Below are 20,324 nucleotides of genomic sequence, written 5' to 3' on the forward strand. Positions count from 1 at the left end.
ACACAGTCGGGAATGGACGCAGTGTACTATATGATCACACTGTGTTGCTGGACAGGGAAGGGGGAGAAGTTGTATGCTGATTGGACAGCGTCATACAGAAAACATTAGCTGCCCAGAGTAAAAAGGAGTCATCTCCTATTTGGCTATTAGAGCTACATTAGTATATATAAATAAATGCTCATAACTTTGCAAATAAACGTTTTTTAAAAAACAACAACAAATCACACTGTAGTTATCAGCATCATAGCGCCTATTAGGCTAGTTAGGAAATTGGGAATTGATAAACTGGTGACAGAGTCCATTTAAGGGACTATATACAGGAGTATGTGACAGAAAATAGTATTATAATTGACAGCAAGCAGAGATTTACTAAGGACAGAAGTTGTCCAACCAACCTGATTTGTTTTTATCAAGAGGAAAATAAAAGTCTGGACAAATGGGATGCTGTAGTTATAGTGATTTATACTCTAAATATTGCTCGCTTTTCAGAGTTGTAAGCCAGGGGCACAGCTGGAACCACTATTATTAATGTAATTAATGAGTGATAAAGAGGATGGAATTAAAATAACTCTTTCTATAGGTGACAAACTTTAATATGTTTCTGGAAGTTCTCTTCTTAAAATAGAACGTTGTGAACAGGACTTGAACCTGTGCAGGGAGACCCCATTGGATTTCAAATCCAACACCTTAACCACTCGGCCATCACAACTTATGTACCCTGACTGTTAAGACTTCTGGCAACTACACCTAAGGGGCTAGCCTAAAATATGAGATCAGTCTTTTGCTCTGAACTCAGCATCTGATGCTGTCCTATCAGCATGAAGTTGCTTCACACACATTGTGAAACTCAAGCTACAGGGAAGGAGGATCAATTCAAACAGCCATATCTCGGGCTGTGGGCCACCTAAAAAAGCAGATTTGGTGGCATTTGAAAGACTGGATTCTACTCTTTCATATGACACCAAAATCACAGTTCTAGCTGTGACAGAACCGAAGATATCACCTGTTGAAAACACAGTCGGGAATGGACACAGTGTACTATATGATCACACTGTGTTGCTGGACAGGGAAGGGGGAGAAGTTGTATGCTGATTGGACAGCGTCATACAGAAAACATTAGCTGCCCAGAGTAAAAAGGAGTCATCTCCTATTTGGCTATTAGAGCTACATTAGTATATATAAATAAATGCTCATAACTTTGCAAATAAACGTTTTTTAAAAAAAAACAACAAATCACACTGTAGTTATCAGCATCATAGCGCCTATTAGGCTAGTTAGGAAATTGGGAATTGATAAACTGGTGACAGAGTCCATTTAAGGGACTATATACAGGAGTATGTGACAGAAAATAGTATTATAATTGACAGCAAGCAGAGATTTACTAAGGACAGAAGTTGTCCAACCAACCTGATTTGTTTTTATCAAGAGGAAAATAAAAGTCTGGACAAATGGGATGCTGTAGTTATAGTGATTTATACTCTAAATATTGCTCGCTTTTCAGAGTTGTAAGCCAGGGGCACAGCTGGAACCACTATTATTAATGTAATTAATGAGTGATAAAGAGGATGGAATTAAAATAACTCTTTCTATAGGTGACAAACTTTAATATGTTTCTGGAAGTTCTCTTCTTAAAATAGAACGTTGTGAACAGGACTTGAACCTGTGCAGGGAGACCCCATTGGATTTCAAATCCAACACCTTAACCACTCGGCCATCACAACTTATGTACCCTGACTGTTAAGACTTCTGGCAACTACACCTAAGGGGCTAGCCTAAAATATGAGATCAGTCTTTTGCTCTGAACTCAGCATCTGATGCTGTCCTATCAGCATGAAGTTGCTTCACACACATTGTGAAACTCAAGCTACAGGGAAGGAGGATCAATTCAAACAGCCATATCTCGGGCTGTGGGCCACCTAAAAAAGCAGATTTGGTGGCATTTGAAAGACTGGATTCTACTCTTTCATATGACACCAAAATCACAGTTCTAGCTGTGACAGAACCGAAGATATCACCTGTTGAAAACACAGTCGGGAATGGACACAGTGTACTATATGATCACACTGTGTTGCTGGACAGGGAAGGGGGAGAAGTTGTATGCTGATTGGACAGCGTCATACAGAAAACATTAGCTGCCCAGAGTAAAAAGGAGTCATCTCCTATTTGGCTATTAGAGCTACATTAGTATATATAAATAAATGCTCATAACTTTGCAAATAAACGTTTTTTAAAAAAAAACAACAAATCACACTGTAGTTATCAGCATCATAGCGCCTATTAGGCTAGTTAGGAAATTGGGAATTGATAAACTGGTGACAGAGTCCATTTAAGGGACTATATACAGGAGTATGTGACAGAAAATAGTATTATAATTGACAGCAAGCAGAGATTTACTAAGGACAGAAGTTGTCCAACCAACCTGATTTGTTTTTATCAAGAGGAAAATAAAAGTCTGGACAAATGGGATGCTGTAGTTATAGTGATTTATACTCTAAATATTGCTCGCTTTTCAGAGTTGTAAGCCAGGGGCACAGCTGGAACCACTATTATTAATGTAATTAATCAGTGATAAAGAGGATGGAATTAAAATAACTCTTTCTATAGGTGACAAACTTTAATATGTTTCTGGAAGTTCTCTTCTTAAAATAGAACGTTGTGAACAGGACTTGAACCTGTGCAGGGAGACCCCATTGGATTTCAAATCCAACACCTTAACCACTCGGCCATCACAACTTATGTACCCTGACTGTTAAGACTTCTGGCAACTACACCTAAGGGGCTAGCCTAAAATATGAGATCAGTCTTTTGCTCTGAACTCAGCATCTGATGCTGTCCTATCAGCATGAAGTTGCTTCACACACATTGTGAAACTCAAGCTACAGGGAAGGAGGATCAATTCAAACAGCCATATCTCGGGCTGTGGGCCACCTAAAAAAGCAGATTTGGTGGCATTTGAAAGACTGGATTCTACTCTTTCATATGACACCAAAATCACAGTTCTAGCTGTGACAGAACCGAAGATATCACCTGTTGAAAACACAGTCGGGAATGGACACAGTGTACTATATGATCACACTGTGTTGCTGGACAGGGAAGGGGGAGAAGTTGTATGCTGATTGGACAGCGTCATACAGAAAACATTAGCTGCCCAGAGTAAAAAGGAGTCATCTCCTATTTGGCTATTAGAGCTACATTAGTATATATAAATAAATGCTCATAACTTTGCAAATAAACGTTTTTTAAAAAAAAACAACAAATCACACTGTAGTTATCAGCATCATAGCGCCTATTAGGCTAGTTAGGAAATTGGGAATTGATAAACTGGTGACAGAGTCCATTTAAGGGACTATATACAGGAGTATGTGACAGAAAATAGTATTATAATTGACAGCAAGCAGAGATTTACTAAGGACAGAAGTTGTCCAACCAACCTGATTTGTTTTTATCAAGAGGAAAATAAAAGTCTGGACAAATGGGATGCTGTAGTTATAGTGATTTATACTCTAAATATTGCTCGCTTTTCAGAGTTGTAAGCCAGGGGCACAGCTGGAACCACTATTATTAATGTAATTAATCAGTGATAAAGAGGATGGAATTAAAATAACTCTTTCTATAGGTGACAAACTTTAATATGTTTCTGGAAGTTCTCTTCTTAAAATAGAACGTTGTGAACAGGACTTGAACCTGTGCAGGGAGACCCCATTGGATTTCAAATCCAACGCCTTAACCACTCGGCCATCACAACTTATGTACCCTGACTGTTAAGACTTCTGGCAACTACACCTAAGGGGCTAGCCTAAAATATGAGATCAGTCTTTTGCTCTGAACTCAGCATCTGATGCTGTCCTATCAGCATGAAGTTACTTCACACACATTGTGAAACTCAAGCTACAGGGAAGGAGGATCAATTCAAACAGCCATATCTCGGGCTGTGGGCCACCTAAATAAGCAGATTTGGTGGCATTTGAAAGACTGGATTCTACTCTTTCATATGACACCAAAATCACAGTTCTAGCTGTGACAGAACCGAAGATATCACCTGTTGAAAACACAGTCGGGAATGGACGCAGTGTACTATATGATCACACTGTGTTGCTGGACAGGGAAGGGGGAGAAGTTGTATGCTGATTGGACAGCGTCATACAGAAAACATTAGCTGCCCAGAGTAAAAAGGAGTCATCTCCTATTTGGCTATTAGAGCTACATTAGTATATATAAATAAATGCTCATAACTTTGCAAATAAACGTTTTTTAAAAAACAACAACAAATCACACTGTAGTTATCAGCATCATAGCGCCTATTAGGCTAGTTAGGAAATTGGGAATTGATAAACTGGTGACAGAGTCCATTTAAGGGACTATATACAGGAGTATGTGACAGAAAATAGTATTATAATTGACAGCAAGCAGAGATTTACTAAGGACAGAAGTTGTCCAACCAACCTGATTTGTTTTTATCAAGAGGAAAATAAAAGTCTGGACAAATGGGATGCTGTAGTTATAGTGATTTATACTCTAAATATTGCTCGCTTTTCAGAGTTGTAAGCCAGGGGCACAGCTGGAACCACTATTATTAATGTAATTAATGAGTGATAAAGAGGGTGGAATTAAAATAACTCTTTCTATAGGTGACAAACTTTAATATGTTTCTGGAAGTTCTCTTCTTAAAATAGAACGTTGTGAACAGGACTTGAACCTGTGCAGGGAGACCCCATTGGATTTCAAATCCAACACCTTAACCACTCGGCCATCACAACTTATGTACCCTGACTGTTAAGACTTCTGGCAACTACACCTAAGGGGCTAGCCTAAAATATGAGATCAGTCTTTTGCTCTGAACTCAGCATCTGATGCTGTCCTATCAGCATGAAGTTGCTTCACACACATTGTGAAACTCAAGCTACAGGGAAGGAGGATCAATTCAAACAGCCATATCTCGGGCTGTGGGCCACCTAAAAAAGCAGATTTGGTGGCATTTGAAAGACTGGATTCTACTCTTTCATATGACACCAAAATCACAGTTCTAGCTGTGACAGAACCGAAGATATCACCTGTTGAAAACACAGTCGGGAATGGACACAGTGTACTATATGATCACACTGTGTTGCTGGACAGGGAAGGGGGAGAAGTTGTATGCTGATTGGACAGCGTCATACAGAAAACATTAGCTGCCCAGAGTAAAAAGGAGTCATCTCCTATTTGGCTATTAGAGCTACATTAGTATATATAAATAAATGCTCATAACTTTGCAAATAAACGTTTTTTAAAAAAAAACAACAAATCACACTGTAGTTATCAGCATCATAGCGCCTATTAGGCTAGTTAGGAAATTGGGAATTGATAAACTGGTGACAGAGTCCATTTAAGGGACTATATACAGGAGTATGTGACAGAAAATAGTATTATAATTGACAGCAAGCAGAGATTTACTAAGGACAGAAGTTGTCCAACCAACCTGATTTGTTTTTATCAAGAGGAAAATAAAAGTCTGGACAAATGGGATGCTGTAGTTATAGTGATTTATACTCTAAATATTGCTCGCTTTTCAGAGTTGTAAGCCAGGGGCACAGCTGGAACCACTATTATTAATGTAATTAATGAGTGATAAAGAGGATGGAATTAAAATAACTCTTTCTATAGGTGACAAACTTTAATATGTTTCTGGAAGTTCTCTTCTTAAAATAGAACGTTGTGAACAGGACTTGAACCTGTGCAGGGAGACCCCATTGGATTTCAAATCCAACACCTTAACCACTCGGCCATCACAACTTATGTACCCTGACTGTTAAGACTTCTGGCAACTACACCTAAGGGGCTAGCCTAAAATATGAGATCAGTCTTTTGCTCTGAACTCAGCATCTGATGCTGTCCTATCAGCATGAAGTTGCTTCACACACATTGTGAAACTCAAGCTACAGGGAAGGAGGATCAATTCAAACAGCCATATCTCGGGCTGTGGGCCACCTAAAAAAGCAGATTTGGTGGCATTTGAAAGACTGGATTCTACTCTTTCATATGACACCAAAATCACAGTTCTAGCTGTGACAGAACCGAAGATATCACCTGTTGAAAACACAGTCGGGAATGGACACAGTGTACTATATGATCACACTGTGTTGCTGGACAGGGAAGGGGGAGAAGTTGTATGCTGATTGGACAGCGTCATACAGAAAACATTAGCTGCCCAGAGTAAAAAGGAGTCATCTCCTATTTGGCTATTAGAGCTACATTAGTATATATAAATAAATGCTCATAACTTTGCAAATAAACGTTTTTTAAAAAAAAACAACAAATCACACTGTAGTTATCAGCATCATAGCGCCTATTAGGCTAGTTAGGAAATTGGGAATTGATAAACTGGTGACAGAGTCCATTTAAGGGACTATATACAGGAGTATGTGACAGAAAATAGTATTATAATTGACAGCAAGCAGAGATTTACTAAGGACAGAAGTTGTCCAACCAACCTGATTTGTTTTTATCAAGAGGAAAATAAAAGTCTGGACAAATGGGATGCTGTAGTTATAGTGATTTATACTCTAAATATTGCTCGCTTTTCAGAGTTGTAAGCCAGGGGCACAGCTGGAACCACTATTATTAATGTAATTAATCAGTGATAAAGAGGATGGAATTAAAATAACTCTTTCTATAGGTGACAAACTTTAATATGTTTCTGGAAGTTCTCTTCTTAAAATAGAACGTTGTGAACAGGACTTGAACCTGTGCAGGGAGACCCCATTGGATTTCAAATCCAACGCCTTAACCACTCGGCCATCACAACTTATGTACCCTGACTGTTAAGACTTCTGGCAACTACACCTAAGGGGCTAGCCTAAAATATGAGATCAGTCTTTTGCTCTGAACTCAGCATCTGATGCTGTCCTATCAGCATGAAGTTACTTCACACACATTGTGAAACTCAAGCTACAGGGAAGGAGGATCAATTCAAACAGCCATATCTCGGGCTGTGGGCCACCTAAAAAAGCAGATTTGGTGGCATTTGAAAGACTGGATTCTACTCTTTCATATGACACCAAAATCACAGTTCTAGCTGTGACAGAACCGAAGATATCACCTGTTGAATACACAGTCGGGAATGGACGCAGTGTACTATATGATCACACTGTGTTGCTGGACAGGGAAGGGGGAGAAGTTGTATGCTGATTGGACAGCGTCATACAGAAAACATTAGCTGCCCAGAGTAAAAAGGAGTCATCTCCTATTTGGCTATTAGAGCTACATTAGTATATATAAATAAATGCTCATAACTTTGCAAATAAACGTTTTTTAAAAAAAAACAACAAATCACACTGTAGTTATCAGCATCATAGCGCCTATTAGGCTAGTTAGGAAATTGGGAATTGATAAACTGGTGACAGAGTCCATTTAAGGGACTATATACAGGAGTATGTGACAGAAAATAGTATTATAATTGACAGCAAGCAGAGATTTACTAAGGACAGAAGTTGTCCAACCAACCTGATTTGTTTTTATCAAGAGGAAAATAAAAGTCTGGACAAATGGGATGCTGTAGTTATAGTGATTTATACTCTAAATATTGCTCGCTTTTCAGAGTTGTAAGCCAGGGGCACAGCTGGAACCACTATTATTAATGTAATTAATCAGTGATAAAGAGGATGGAATTAAAATAACTCTTTCTATAGGTGACAAACTTTAATATGTTTCTGGAAGTTCTCTTCTTAAAATAGAACGTTGTGAACAGGACTTGAACCTGTGCAGGGAGACCCCATTGGATTTCAAATCCAACGCCTTAACCACTCGGCCATCACAACTTATGTACCCTGACTGTTAAGACTTCTGGCAACTACACCTAAGGGGCTAGCCTAAAATATGAGATCAGTCTTTTGCTCTGAACTCAGCATCTGATGCTGTCCTATCAGCATGAAGTTACTTCACACACATTGTGAAACTCAAGCTACAGGGAAGGAGGATCAATTCAAACAGCCATATCTCGGGCTGTGGGCCACCTAAAAAAGCAGATTTGGTGGCATTTGAAAGACTGGATTCTACTCTTTCATATGACACCAAAATCACAGTTCTAGCTGTGACAGAACCGAAGATATCACCTGTTGAATACACAGTCGGGAATGGACGCAGTGTACTATATGATCACACTGTGTTGCTGGACAGGGAAGGGGGAGAAGTTGTATGCTGATTGGACAGCATCATACAGAAAACATTAGCTGCCCAGAGTAAAAAGGAGTCATCTCCTATTTGGCTATTAGAGCTACATTAGTATATATAAATAAATGCTCATAACTTTGCAAATAAACGTTTTTAAAAAAAAACAACAAATCACACTGTAGTTATCAGCATCATAGCGCCTATTAGGCTAGTTAGGAAATTGGGAATTGATAAACTGGTGACAGAGTCCATTTAAGGGACTATATACAGGAGTATGTGACAGAAAATAGTATTATAATTGACAGCAAGCAGAGATTTACTAAGGACAGAAGTTGTCCAACCAACCTGATTTGTTTTTATCAAGAGGAAAATAAAAGTCTGGACAAATGGGATGCTGTAGTTATAGTGATTTATACTCTAAATATTGCTCGCTTTTCAGAGTTGTAAGCCAGGGGCACAGCTGGAACCACTATTATTAATGTAATTAATCAGTGATAAAGAGGATGGAATTAAAATAACTCTTTCTATAGGTGACAAACTTTAATATGTTTCTGGAAGTTCTCTTCTTAAAATAGAACGTTGTGAACAGGACTTGAACCTGTGCAGGGAGACCCCATTGGATTTCAAATCCAACGCCTTAACCACTCGGCCATCACAACTTATGTACCCTGACTGTTAAGACTTCTGGCAACTACACCTAAGGGGATAGCCTAAAATATGAGATCAGTCTTTTGCTCTGAACTCAGCATCTGATGCTGTCCTATCAGCATGAAGTTGCTTCACACACATTGTGAAACTCAAGCTACAGGGAAGGAGGATCAATTCAAACAGCCATATCTCGGGCTGTGGGCCACCTAAAAAAGCAGATTTGGTGGCATTTGAAAGACTGGATTCTACTCTTTCATATGACACCAAAATCACAGTTCTAGCTGTGACAGAACCGAAGATATCACCTGTTGAATACACAGTCGGGAATGGACGCAGTGTACTATATGATCACACTGTGTTGCTGGACAGGGAAGGGGGAGAAGTTGTATGCTGATTGGACAGCATCATACAGAAAACATTAGCTGCCCAGAGTAAAAAGGAGTCATCTCCTATTTGGCTATTAGAGCTACATTAGTATATATAAATAAATGCTCATAACTTTGCAAATAAACGTTTTTAAAAAAAAACAACAAATCACACTGTAGTTATCAGCATCATAGCGCCTATTAGGCTAGTTAGGAAATTGGGAATTGATAAACTGGTGACAGAGTCCATTTAAGGGACTATATACAGGAGTATGTGACAGAAAATAGTATTATAATTGACAGCAAGCAGAGATTTACTAAGGACAGAAGTTGTCCAACCAACCTGATTTGTTTTTATCAAGAGGAAAATAAAAGTCTGGACAAATGGGATGCTGTAGTTATAGTGATTTATACTCTAAATATTGCTCGCTTTTCAGAGTTGTAAGCCAGGGGCACAGCTGGAACCACTATTATTAATGTAATTAATCAGTGATAAAGAGGATGGAATTAAAATAACTCTTTCTATAGGTGACAAACTTTAATATGTTTCTGGAAGTTCTCTTCTTAAAATAGAACGTTGTGAACAGGACTTTAACCTGTGCAGGGAGACCCCATTGGATTTCAAATCCAACGCCTTAACCACTCGGCCATCACAACTTATGTACCCTGACTGTTAAGACTTCTGGCAACTACACCTAAGGGGCTAGCCTAAAATATGAGATCAGTCTTTTGCTCTGAACTCAGCATCTGATGCTGTCCTATCAGCATGAAGTTGCTTCACACACATTGTGAAACTCAAGCTACAGGGAAGGAGGATCAATTCAAACAGCCATATCTCGGGCTGTGGGCCACCTAAAAAAGCAGATTTGGTGGCATTTGAAAGACTGGATTCTACTCTTTCATATGACACCAAAATCACAGTTCTAGCTGTGACAGAACCGAAGATATCACCTGTTGAATACACAGTCGGGAATGGACGCAGTGTACTATATGATCACACTGTGTTGCTGGACAGGGAAGGGGGAGAAGTTGTATGCTGATTGGACAGCATCATACAGAAAACATTAGCTGCCCAGAGTAAAAAGGAGTCATCTCCTATTTGGCTATTAGAGCTACATTAGTATATATAAATAAATGCTCATAACTTTGCAAATAAACGTTTTTAAAAAAAAACAACAAATCACACTGTAGTTATCAGCATCATAGCGCCTATTAGGCTAGTTAGGAAATTGGGAATTGATAAACTGGTGACAGAGTCCATTTAAGGGACTATATACAGGAGTATGTGACAGAAAATAGTATTATAATTGACAGCAAGCAGAGATTTACTAAGGACAGAAGTTGTCCAACCAACCTGATTTGTTTTTATCAAGAGGAAAATAAAAGTCTGGACAAATGGGATGCTGTAGTTATAGTGATTTATACTCTAAATATTGCTCGCTTTTCAGAGTTGTAAGCCAGGGGCACAGCTGGAACCACTATTATTAATGTAATTAATCAGTGATAAAGAGGATGGAATTAAAATAACTCTTTCTATAGGTGACAAACTTTAATATGTTTCTGGAAGTTCTCTTCTTAAAATAGAACGTTGTGAACAGGACTTTAACCTGTGCAGGGAGACCCCATTGGATTTCAAATCCAACGCCTTAACCACTCGGCCATCACAACTTATGTACCCTGACTGTTAAGACTTCTGGCAACTACACCTAAGGGGCTAGCCTAAAATATGAGATCAGTCTTTTGCTCTGAACTCAGCATCTGATGCTGTCCTATCAGCATGAAGTTGCTTCACACACATTGTGAAACTCAAGCTACAGGGAAGGAGGATCAATTCAAACAGCCATATCTCGGGCTGTGGGCCACCTAAAAAAGCAGATTTGGTGGCATTTGAAAGACTGGATTCTACTCTTTCATATGACACCAAAATCACAGTTCTAGCTGTGACAGAACCGAAGATATCACCTGTTGAATACACAGTCGGGAATGGACGCAGTGTACTATATGATCACACTGTGTTGCTGGACAGGGAAGGGGGAGAAGTTGTATGCTGATTGGACAGCATCATACAGAAAACATTAGCTGCCCAGAGTAAAAAGGAGTCATCTCCTATTTGGCTATTAGAGCTACATTAGTATATATAAATAAATGCTCATAACTTTGCAAATAAACGTTTTTAAAAAAAAACAACAAATCACACTGTAGTTATCAGCATCATAGCGCCTATTAGGCTAGTTAGGAAATTGGGAATTGATAAACTGGTGACAGAGTCCATTTAAGGGACTATATACAGGAGTATGTGACAGAAAATAGTATTATAATTGACAGCAAGCAGAGATTTACTAAGGACAGAAGTTGTCCAACCAACCTGATTTGTTTTTATCAAGAGGAAAATAAAAGTCTGGACAAATGGGATGCTGTAGTTATAGTGATTTATACTCTAAATATTGCTCGCTTTTCAGAGTTGTAAGCCAGGGGCACAGCTGGAACCACTATTATTAATGTAATTAATCAGTGATAAAGAGGATGGAATTAAAATAACTCTTTCTATAGGTGACAAACTTTAATATGTTTCTGGAAGTTCTCTTCTTAAAATAGAACGTTGTGAACAGGACTTGAACCTGTGCAGGGAGACCCCATTGGATTTCAAATCCAACGCCTTAACCACTCGGCCATCACAACTTATGTACCCTGACTGTTAAGACTTCTGGCAACTACACCTAAGGGGCTAGCCTAAAATATGAGATCAGTCTTTTGCTCTGAACTCAGCATCTGATGCTGTCCTATCAGCATGAAGTTACTTCACACACATTGTGAAACTCAAGCTACAGGGAAGGAGGATCAATTCAAACAGCCATATCTCGGGCTGTGGGCCACCTAAAAAAGCAGATTTGGTGGCATTTGAAAGACTGGATTCTACTCTTTCATATGACACCAAAATCACAGTTCTAGCTGTGACAGAACCGAAGATATCACCTGTTGAATACACAGTCGGGAATGGACGCAGTGTACTATATGATCACACTGTGTTGCTGGACAGGGAAGGGGGAGAAGTTGTATGCTGATTGGACAGCGTCATACAGAAAACATTAGCTGCCCAGAGTAAAAAGGAGTCATCTCCTATTTGGCTATTAGAGCTACATTAGTATATATAAATAAATGCTCATAACTTTGCAAATAAACGTTTTTTAAAAAAAAACAACAAATCACACTGTAGTTATCAGCATCATAGCGCCTATTAGGCTAGTTAGGAAATTGGGAATTGATAAACTGGTGACAGAGTCCATTTAAGGGACTATATACAGGAGTATGTGACAGAAAATAGTATTATAATTGACAGCAAGCAGAGATTTACTAAGGACAGAAGTTGTCCAACCAACCTGATTTGTTTTTATCAAGAGGAAAATAAAAGTCTGGACAAATGGGATGCTGTAGTTATAGTGATTTATACTCTAAATATTGCTCGCTTTTCAGAGTTGTAAGCCAGGGGCACAGCTGGAACCACTATTATTAATGTAATTAATCAGTGATAAAGAGGATGGAATTAAAATAACTCTTTCTATAGGTGACAAACTTTAATATGTTTCTGGAAGTTCTCTTCTTAAAATAGAACGTTGTGAACAGGACTTGAACCTGTGCAGGGAGACCCCATTGGATTTCAAATCCAACGCCTTAACCACTCGGCCATCACAACTTATGTACCCTGACTGTTAAGACTTCTGGCAACTACACCTAAGGGGCTAGCCTAAAATATGAGATCAGTCTTTTGCTCTGAACTCAGCATCTGATGCTGTCCTATCAGCATGAAGTTACTTCACACACATTGTGAAACTCAAGCTACAGGGAAGGAGGATCAATTCAAACAGCCATATCTCGGGCTGTGGGCCACCTAAAAAAGCAGATTTGGTGGCATTTGAAAGACTGGATTCTACTCTTTCATATGACACCAAAATCACAGTTCTAGCTGTGACAGAACCGAAGATATCACCTGTTGAATACACAGTCGGGAATGGACGCAGTGTACTATATGATCACACTGTGTTGCTGGACAGGGAAGGGGGAGAAGTTGTATGCTGATTGGACAGCATCATACAGAAAACATTAGCTGCCCAGAGTAAAAAGGAGTCATCTCCTATTTGGCTATTAGAGCTACATTAGTATATATAAATAAATGCTCATAACTTTGCAAATAAACGTTTTTAAAAAAAAACAACAAATCACACTGTAGTTATCAGCATCATAGCGCCTATTAGGCTAGTTAGGAAATTGGGAATTGATAAACTGGTGACAGAGTCCATTTAAGGGACTATATACAGGAGTATGTGACAGAAAATAGTATTATAATTGACAGCAAGCAGAGATTTACTAAGGACAGAAGTTGTCCAACCAACCTGATTTGTTTTTATCAAGAGGAAAATAAAAGTCTGGACAAATGGGATGCTGTAGTTATAGTGATTTATACTCTAAATATTGCTCGCTTTTCAGAGTTGTAAGCCAGGGGCACAGCTGGAACCACTATTATTAATGTAATTAATCAGTGATAAAGAGGATGGAATTAAAATAACTCTTTCTATAGGTGACAAACTTTAATATGTTTCTGGAAGTTCTCTTCTTAAAATAGAACGTTGTGAACAGGACTTGAACCTGTGCAGGGAGACCCCATTGGATTTCAAATCCAACGCCTTAACCACTCGGCCATCACAACTTATGTACCCTGACTGTTAAGACTTCTGGCAACTACACCTAAGGGGCTAGCCTAAAATATGAGATCAGTCTTTTGCTCTGAACTCAGCATCTGATGCTGTCCTATCAGCATGAAGTTACTTCACACACATTGTGAAACTCAAGCTACAGGGAAGGAGGATCAATTCAAACAGCCATATCTCGGGCTGTGGGCCACCTAAAAAAGCAGATTTGGTGGCATTTGAAAGACTGGATTCTACTCTTTCATATGACACCAAAATCACAGTTCTAGCTGTGACAGAACCGAAGATATCACCTGTTGAATACACAGTCGGGAATGGACGCAGTGTACTATATGATCACACTGTGTTGCTGGACAGGGAAGGGGGAGAAGTTGTATGCTGATTGGACAGCATCATACAGAAAACATTAGCTGCCCAGAGTAAAAAGGAGTCATCTCCTATTTGGCTATTAGAGCTACATTAGTATATATAAATAAATGCTCATAACTTTGCAAATAAACGTTTTTAAAAAAAAAACAACAAATCACACTGTAGTTATCAGCATCATAGCGCCTATTAGGCTAGTTAGGAAATTGGGAATTGATAAACTGGTGACAGAGTCCATTTAAGGGACTATATACAGGAGTATGTGACAGAAAATAGTATTATAATTGACAGCAAGCAGAGATTTACTAAGGACAGAAGTTGTCCAACCAACCTGATTTGTTTTTATCAAGAGGAAAATAAAAGTCTGGACAAATGGGATGCTGTAGTTATAGTGATTTATACTCTAAATATTGCTCGCTTTTCAGAGTTGTAAGCCAGGGGCACAGCTGGAACCACTATTATTAATGTAATTAATCAGTGATAAAGAGGATGGAATTAAAATAACTCTTTCTATAGGTGACAAACTTTAATATGTTTCTGGAAGTTCTCTTCTTAAAATAGAACGTTGTGAACAGGACTTGAACCTGTGCAGGGAGACCCCATTGGATTTCAAATCCAACGCCTTAACCACTCGGCCATCACAACTTATGTACCCTGACTGTTAAGACTTCTGGCAACTACACCTAAGGGGCTAGCCTAAAATATGAGATCAGTCTTTTGCTCTGAACTCAGCATCTGATGCTGTCCTATCAGCATGAAGTTACTTCACACACATTGTGAAACTCAAGCTACAGGGAAGGAGGATCAATTCAAACAGCCATATCTCGGGCTGTGGGCCACCTAAAAAAGCAGATTTGGTGGCATTTGAAAGACTGGATTCTACTCTTTCATATGACACCAAAATCACAGTTCTAGCTGTGACAGAACCGAAGATATCACCTGTTGAATACACAGTCGGGAATGGACGCAGTGTACTATATGATCACACTGTGTTGCTGGACAGGGAAGGGGGAGAAGTTGTATGCTGATTGGACAGCATCATACAGAAAACATTAGCTGCCCAGAGTAAAAAGGAGTCATCTCCTATTTGGCTATTAGAGCTACATTAGTATATATAAATAAATGCTCATAACTTTGCAAATAAACGTTTTTAAAAAAAAACAACAAATCACACTGTAGTTATCAGCATCATAGCGCCTATTAGGCTAGTTAGGAAATTGGGAATTGATAAACTGGTGACAGAGTCCATTTAAGGGACTATATACAGGAGTATGTGACAGAAAATAGTATTATAATTGACAGCAAGCAGAGATTTACTAAGGACAGAAGTTGTCCAACCAACCTGATTTGTTTTTATCAAGAGGAAAATAAAAGTCTGGACAAATGGGATGCTGTAGTTATAGTGATTTATACTCTAAATATTGCTCGCTTTTCAGAGTTGTAAGCCAGGGGCACAGCTGGAACCACTATTATTAATGTAATTAATCAGTGATAAAGAGGATGGAATTAAAATAACTCTTTCTATAGGTGACAAACTTTAATATGTTTCTGGAAGTTCTCTTCTTAAAATAGAACGTTGTGAACAGGACTTGAACCTGTGCAGGGAGACCCCATTGGATTTCAAATCCAACGCCTTAACCACTCGGCCATCACAACTTATGTACCCTGACTGTTAAGACTTCTGGCAACTACACCTAAGGGGATAGCCTAAAATATGAGATCAGTCTTTTGCTCTGAACTCAGCATCTGATGCTGTCCTATCAGCATGAAGTTGCTTCACACACATTGTGAAACTCAAGCTACAGGGAAGGAGGATCAATTCAAACAGCCATATCTCGGGCTGTGGGCCACCTAAAAAAGCAGATTTGGTGGCATTTGAAAGACTGGATTCTACTCTTTCATATGACACCAAAATCACAGTTCTAGCTGTGACAGAACCGAAGATATCACCTGTTGAATACACAGTCGGGAATGGACGCAGTGTACTATATGATCACACTGTGTTGCTGGACAGGGAAGGGGGAGAAGTTGTATGCTGATTGGACAGCATCATACAGAAAACATTAGCTGCCCAGAGTAAAAAGGAGTCATCTCCTATTTGGCTATTAGAGCTACATTAGTATATATAAATAAATGCTCATAACTTTGCAAATAAACGTTTTTAAAAAAAAACAACAAATCACACTGTAGTTATCAGCATCATAGCGCCTATTAGGCTAGTTAGGAAATTGGGAATTGATAAACTGGTGACAGAGTCCATTTAAGGGACTATATACAGGAGTATGTGACAGAAAATAGTATTATAATTGACAGCAAGCAGAGATTTACTAAGGACAGAAGTTGTCCAACCAACCTGATTTGTTTTTATCAAGAGGAAAATAAAAGTCTGGACAAATGGGATGCTGTAGTTATAGTGATTTATACTCTAAATATTGCTCGCTTTTCAGAGTTGTAAGCCAGGGGCACAGCTGGAACCACTATTATTAATGTAATTAATCAGTGATAAAGAGGATGGAATTAAAATAACTCTTTCTATAGGTGACAAACTTTAATATGTTTCTGGAAGTTCTCTTCTTAAAATAGAACGTTGTGAACAGGACTTGAACCTGTGCAGGGAGACCCCATTGGATTTCAAATCCAACGCCTTAACCACTCGGCCATCACAACTTATGTACCCTGACTGTTAAGACTTCTGGCAACTACACCTAAGGGGCTAGCCTAAAATATGAGATCAGTCTTTTGCTCTGAACTCAGCATCTGATGCTGTCCTATCAGCATGAAGTTGCTTCACACACATTGTGAAACTCAAGCTACAGGGAAGGAGGATCAATTCAAACAGCCATATCTCGGGCTGTGGGCCACCTAAAAAAGCAGATTTGGTGGCATTTGAAAGACTGGATTCTACTCTTTCATATGACACCAAAATCACAGTTCTAGCTGTGACAGAACCGAAGATATCACCTGTTGAAAACACAGTCGGGAATGGACGCAGTGTACTATATGATCACACTGTGTTGCTGGACAGGGAAGGGGGAGAAGTTGTATGCTGATTGGACAGCGTCATACAGAAAACATTAGCTGCCCAGAGTAAAAAGGAGTCATCTCCTATTTGGCTATTAGAGCTACATTAGTATATATAAATAAATGCTCATAACTTTGCAAATAAACGTTTTTTAAAAAAAAACAACAAATCACACTGTAGTTATCAGCATCATAGCGCCTATTAGGCTAGTTAGGAAATTGGGAATTGATAAACTGGTGACAGAGTCCATTTAAGGGACTATATACAGGAGTATGTGACAGAAAATAGTATTATAATTGACAGCAAGCAGAGATTTACTAAGGACAGAAGTTGTCCAACCAACCTGATTTGTTTTTATCAAGAGGAAAATAAAAGTCTGGACAAATGGGATGCTGTAGTTATAGTGATTTATACTCTGAATATTGCTCGCTTTTCAGAGTTGTAAGCCAGGGGCACAGCTGGAACCACTATTATTAATGTAATTAATCAGTGATAAAGAGGATGGAATTAAAATAACTCTTTCTATAGGTGACAAACTTTAATATGTTTCTGGAGGTTCTCTTCTTAAAATAGAACGTTGTGAACAGGACTTGAACCTGTGCAGGGAGACCCCATTGGATTTCAAATCCAACGCCTTAACCACTCGGCCATCACAACTTATGTACCCTGACTGTTAAGACTTCTGGCAACTACACCTAAGGGGCTAGCCTAAAATATGAGATCAGTCTTTTGCTCTGAACTCAGCATCTGATGCTGTCCTATCAGCATGAAGTTGCTTCACACACATTGTGAAACTCAAGCTACAGGGAAGGAGGATCAATTCAAACAGCCATATCTCGGGCTGTGGGCCACCTAAAAAAGCAGATTTGGTGGCATTTGAAAGACTGGATTCTACTCTTTCATATGACACCAAAATCACAGTTCTAGCTGTGACAGAACCGAAGATATCACCTGTTGAAAACACAGTCGGGAATGGACGCAGTGTACTATATGATCACACTGTGTTGCTGGACAGGGAAGGGGGAGAAGTTGTATGCTGATTGGACAGCGTCATACAGAAAACATTAGCTGCCCAGAGTAAAAAGGAGTCATCTCCTATTTGGCTATTAGAGCTACATTAGTATATATAAATAAATGCTCATAACTTTGCAAATAAACGTTTTTTTTAAAAAAACAACAAATCACACTGTAGTTATCAGCATCATAGCGCCTATTAGGCTAGTTAGGAAATTGGGAATTGATAAACTGGTGACAGAGTCCATTTAAGGGACTATATACAGGAGTATGTGACAGAAAATAGTATTATAATTGACAGCAAGCAGAGATTTACTAAGGACAGAAGTTGTCCAACCAACCTGATTGGTTTTTATCAAGAGGAAAATAAAAGTCTGGACAAATGGGATGCTGTAGTTATAGTGATTTATACTCTAAATATTGCTCGCTTTTCAGAGTTGTAAGCCAGGGGCACAGCTGGAACCACTATTATTAATGTAATTAATGAGTGATAAAGAGGATGGAATTAAAATAACTCTTTCTATAGGTGACAAACTTTAATATGTTTCTGGAAGTTCTCTTCTTAAAATAGAACGTTGTGAACAGGACTTGAACCTGTGCAGGGAGACCCCATTGGATTTCAAATCCAACGCCTTAACCACTCGGCCATCACAACTTATGTACCCTGACTGTTAAGACTTCTGGCAACTACACCTAAGGGGCTAGCCTAAAATATGAGATCAGTCTTTTGCTCTGAACTCAGCATCTGATGCTGTCCTATCAGCATGAAGTTGCTTCACACACATTGTGAAACTCAAGCTACAGGGAAGGAGGATCAATTCAAACAGCCATATCTCGGGCTGTGGGCCACCTAAAAAAGCAGATTTGGTGGCATTTGAAAGACTGGATTCTACTCTTTCATATGACACCAAAATCACAGTTCTAGCTGTGACAGAACCGAAGATATCACCTGTTGAATACACAGTCGGGAATGGACGCAGTGTACTATATGATCACACTGTGTTGCTGGACAGGGAAGGGGGAGAAGTTGTATGCTGATTGGACAGCATCATACAGAAAACATTAGCTGCCCAGAGTAAAAAGGAGTCATCTCCTATTTGGCTATTAGAGCTACATTAGTATATATAAATAAATGCTCATAACTTTGCAAATAAACGTTTTTAAAAAAAAACAACAAATCACACTGTAGTTATCAGCATCATAGCGCCTATTAGGCTAGTTAGGAAATTGGGAATTGATAAACTGGTGACAGAGTCCATTTAAGGGACTATATACAGGAGTATGTGACAGAAAATAGTATTATAATTGACAGCAAGCAGAGATTTACTAAGGACAGAAGTTGTCCAACCAACCTGATTTGTTTTTATCAAGAGGAAAATAAAAGTCTGGACAAATGGGATGCTGTAGTTATAGTGATTTATACTCTAAATATTGCTCGCTTTTCAGAGTTGTAAGCCAGGGGCACAGCTGGAACCACTATTATTAATGTAATTAATCAGTGATAAAGAGGATGGAATTAAAATAACTCTTTCTATAGGTGACAAACTTTAATATGTTTCTGGAAGTTCTCTTCTTAAAATAGAACGTTGTGAACAGGACTTGAACCTGTGCAGGGAGACCCCATTGGATTTCAAATCCAACGCCTTAACCACTCGGCCATCACAACTTATGTACCCTGACTGTTAAGACTTCTGGCAACTACACCTAAGGGGATAGCCTAAAATATGAGATCAGTCTTTTGCTCTGAACTCAGCATCTGATGCTGTCCTATCAGCATGAAGTTGCTTCACACACATTGTGAAACTCAAGCTACAGGGAAGGAGGATCAATTCAAACAGCCATATCTCGGGCTGTGGGCCACCTAAAAAAGCAGATTTGGTGGCATTTGAAAGACTGGATTCTACTCTTTCATATGACACCAAAATCACAGTTCTAGCTGTGACAGAACCGAAGATATCACCTGTTGAATACACAGTCGGGAATGGACGCAGTGTACTATATGATCACACTGTGTTGCTGGACAGGGAAGGGGGAGAAGTTGTATGCTGATTGGACAGCATC

General features: G+C 39.0%; 20 non-coding genes across 20 annotated transcripts; all 20 read right to left on the minus strand.

The window, feature by feature from the left end:
- Nucleotides 1-627: 627 nt before the first annotated feature.
- Nucleotides 628-709, minus strand: TRNAS-UGA (transfer RNA serine (anticodon UGA)). The gene has a single exon. It is a non-coding gene; the product is annotated as a tRNA-Ser (tRNA).
- A 930-nt stretch (nt 710-1,639) lies between these two features.
- TRNAS-UGA (transfer RNA serine (anticodon UGA)) lies at nt 1,640-1,721 on the minus strand. The gene has a single exon. It is a non-coding gene; the product is annotated as a tRNA-Ser (tRNA).
- Nucleotides 1,722-2,651: 930 nt separating this feature from the next.
- TRNAS-UGA (transfer RNA serine (anticodon UGA)) lies at nt 2,652-2,733 on the minus strand. Its single transcript has one exon. It is a non-coding gene; the product is annotated as a tRNA-Ser (tRNA).
- A 930-nt stretch (nt 2,734-3,663) lies between these two features.
- TRNAS-UGA (transfer RNA serine (anticodon UGA)) lies at nt 3,664-3,745 on the minus strand. The gene has a single exon. It is a non-coding gene; the product is annotated as a tRNA-Ser (tRNA).
- Nucleotides 3,746-4,675: 930 nt separating this feature from the next.
- TRNAS-UGA (transfer RNA serine (anticodon UGA)) lies at nt 4,676-4,757 on the minus strand. The gene has a single exon. It is a non-coding gene; the product is annotated as a tRNA-Ser (tRNA).
- Nucleotides 4,758-5,687: 930 nt separating this feature from the next.
- TRNAS-UGA (transfer RNA serine (anticodon UGA)) lies at nt 5,688-5,769 on the minus strand. The gene has a single exon. It is a non-coding gene; the product is annotated as a tRNA-Ser (tRNA).
- Nucleotides 5,770-6,699: 930 nt separating this feature from the next.
- TRNAS-UGA (transfer RNA serine (anticodon UGA)) lies at nt 6,700-6,781 on the minus strand. Its single transcript has one exon. It is a non-coding gene; the product is annotated as a tRNA-Ser (tRNA).
- A 930-nt stretch (nt 6,782-7,711) lies between these two features.
- Nucleotides 7,712-7,793, minus strand: TRNAS-UGA (transfer RNA serine (anticodon UGA)). Its single transcript has one exon. It is a non-coding gene; the product is annotated as a tRNA-Ser (tRNA).
- Nucleotides 7,794-8,722: 929 nt separating this feature from the next.
- TRNAS-UGA (transfer RNA serine (anticodon UGA)) lies at nt 8,723-8,804 on the minus strand. The gene has a single exon. It is a non-coding gene; the product is annotated as a tRNA-Ser (tRNA).
- A 929-nt stretch (nt 8,805-9,733) lies between these two features.
- TRNAS-UGA (transfer RNA serine (anticodon UGA)) lies at nt 9,734-9,815 on the minus strand. Its single transcript has one exon. It is a non-coding gene; the product is annotated as a tRNA-Ser (tRNA).
- Nucleotides 9,816-10,744: 929 nt separating this feature from the next.
- TRNAS-UGA (transfer RNA serine (anticodon UGA)) lies at nt 10,745-10,826 on the minus strand. Its single transcript has one exon. It is a non-coding gene; the product is annotated as a tRNA-Ser (tRNA).
- A 929-nt stretch (nt 10,827-11,755) lies between these two features.
- TRNAS-UGA (transfer RNA serine (anticodon UGA)) lies at nt 11,756-11,837 on the minus strand. Its single transcript has one exon. It is a non-coding gene; the product is annotated as a tRNA-Ser (tRNA).
- A 930-nt stretch (nt 11,838-12,767) lies between these two features.
- Nucleotides 12,768-12,849, minus strand: TRNAS-UGA (transfer RNA serine (anticodon UGA)). The gene has a single exon. It is a non-coding gene; the product is annotated as a tRNA-Ser (tRNA).
- Nucleotides 12,850-13,778: 929 nt separating this feature from the next.
- On the minus strand, nt 13,779-13,860 carry TRNAS-UGA (transfer RNA serine (anticodon UGA)). Its single transcript has one exon. It is a non-coding gene; the product is annotated as a tRNA-Ser (tRNA).
- Nucleotides 13,861-14,790: 930 nt separating this feature from the next.
- On the minus strand, nt 14,791-14,872 carry TRNAS-UGA (transfer RNA serine (anticodon UGA)). Its single transcript has one exon. It is a non-coding gene; the product is annotated as a tRNA-Ser (tRNA).
- Nucleotides 14,873-15,801: 929 nt separating this feature from the next.
- TRNAS-UGA (transfer RNA serine (anticodon UGA)) lies at nt 15,802-15,883 on the minus strand. The gene has a single exon. It is a non-coding gene; the product is annotated as a tRNA-Ser (tRNA).
- Nucleotides 15,884-16,812: 929 nt separating this feature from the next.
- Nucleotides 16,813-16,894, minus strand: TRNAS-UGA (transfer RNA serine (anticodon UGA)). The gene has a single exon. It is a non-coding gene; the product is annotated as a tRNA-Ser (tRNA).
- Nucleotides 16,895-17,824: 930 nt separating this feature from the next.
- On the minus strand, nt 17,825-17,906 carry TRNAS-UGA (transfer RNA serine (anticodon UGA)). Its single transcript has one exon. It is a non-coding gene; the product is annotated as a tRNA-Ser (tRNA).
- A 930-nt stretch (nt 17,907-18,836) lies between these two features.
- On the minus strand, nt 18,837-18,918 carry TRNAS-UGA (transfer RNA serine (anticodon UGA)). Its single transcript has one exon. It is a non-coding gene; the product is annotated as a tRNA-Ser (tRNA).
- Nucleotides 18,919-19,847: 929 nt separating this feature from the next.
- TRNAS-UGA (transfer RNA serine (anticodon UGA)) lies at nt 19,848-19,929 on the minus strand. The gene has a single exon. It is a non-coding gene; the product is annotated as a tRNA-Ser (tRNA).
- Nucleotides 19,930-20,324: the final 395 nt, after the last annotated feature.

The sequence above is a fragment of the Rhinoderma darwinii genome (genome assembly GCF_050947455.1).
Source record: "Rhinoderma darwinii isolate aRhiDar2 chromosome 3 unlocalized genomic scaffold, aRhiDar2.hap1 SUPER_3_unloc_13, whole genome shotgun sequence".
In the NCBI taxonomy this organism is placed as follows: Eukaryota; Metazoa; Chordata; class Amphibia; order Anura; family Rhinodermatidae; genus Rhinoderma; species Rhinoderma darwinii.